The 1,632-nt window shown below is 36.2% G+C and overlaps 1 pseudogene; it reads right to left on the minus strand.

The window, feature by feature from the left end:
- Window positions 1–1,632, minus strand: part of LOC123157927 (uncharacterized) — a 54,155-nt pseudogene that overhangs the window by 43,814 nt on the left and 8,709 nt on the right.

Here is a 1,632-nt window from a genome sequence, read left to right on the forward strand (position 1 = left end):
AAATGCTTACTTTGAACTAGTTGAATTAATATAACTAGTTTATTTTTAGTAAATGTTTAGTTGAACTAGTTGAATTAATATATAGAACTAGTTTAATTTTAGTAAATGCTTAGTTGAACTAATTGAATTAATATAACTAGTTTATTTTTAGTAAATGCTTAGTTGAATTAATAGAAGTAGTTGAATTAATTGAATCAGTAAGTGTTTAATGTTTCGCCTAATATGAACATAGGAAATGTCGTCTGACGACGGAAAAAATTTCATTATGTGCGAATACTGTAAAGACCAGCGCGGCCAATGCGACAGAAATTTCCTTGTTGATGGTAGGCGATTCAGCATCAAGCTGGATGAGACTTTCGAATTTGATACAGTAAGTCACAACGACAAGTCTGTTTTCATAATTAAGCATGACTTATATATGCTTCATTTGCCTGACTTATAATTTTTAATTTTCACTATTCTACTAGCGCATCCCCTGCCATGCAAGAATTCTTGTCTTGGATAAGATAGGTTTCAAAGATATGGAAACTATGGAGGTAAAGAGAGCTTACCTGAAAACTGAGCATGATGGTTATACTTTCAATGTCAAAGTATACAATGCACACACGTACACCTATTTTGAATGCAAAACTTGGCAAGCACTATGCAAGGCTTATGCATTTGAGCCTGGTATGGTTATCACCTTTGATATTCGTCCGGAAGATGATATTGAAGGTAATAGAGACATATGGGTCGATGTGCAGACGCCTCCAGTTCTACCATTATGTGAGTTCTTCTCAACTATATTTTTGTCTTTGATATTGCTTATTCAAAAATAACTGATAACTAATTTCTACTGACAGCTTATCTCCATTCAACCAAACATGTCCGGCGCTTGGTAGACAGGACCTACTACTGTCCCGGCGCTGAACTAAACTGCGAGGAGATAAGTCATTATGTTTCATGGCTTGAGGATCTTCATACTGTGAAGACAAATTTTCTTCCTGCACTTAGAAATGTTAGTACTCAAAACGTGCGACCAATAGTGATGGTATTGAACTACGGTCACATCTATTTAGGAATGATGGTAAGATATTTACTATTTGTCCTCAGTGCATATTTTGCATACATATTTTTTTGCTAAACTTTTCATTGCTAAGTATATTAATTAAGTACTATACGATGTTCTTCAACAGGGACTCCCGATGACAGTTATGCCTCAGGGGATCGAGACTAAAGGTCAGATGTCAATTGTTAGCTTACAGCCAAGATATCCTGCATTGCACATGAATGCATTCAAGATTTCTAGAAGCGATGAATGCTTAATAGTGAAAGATTGGAGGAAAATTGTTAATGATCGCAGAGAAGTACTAGGGGGCAGCAATGAGAAGCGCAGCCCACGATTAGGAGACAGGTTCATCGGCATGCTCCAGTATGATCAATCAGGAGAGCTATACATGTTCTATGCTATTTTACCAGAGAGAGAGTAGCTAGCAGGAGTGATTTAGCTAGTTCTTCATGCTGCTCTTAATTAGTACTTGTCCTTTCATGTCCGTGTTCTTCGTTCTGAACTTAAGTGATTTGCTTTTGTGGTGTTATATATGAACGCTTATAATATCATGACAATCATGTTGAACTCGATGATTGGTTCTA

Source organism: Triticum aestivum, chromosome 7B (genome assembly GCF_018294505.1).
Source record: "Triticum aestivum cultivar Chinese Spring chromosome 7B, IWGSC CS RefSeq v2.1, whole genome shotgun sequence".
NCBI classification, from domain to species: domain Eukaryota; kingdom Viridiplantae; phylum Streptophyta; class Magnoliopsida; order Poales; family Poaceae; genus Triticum; species Triticum aestivum.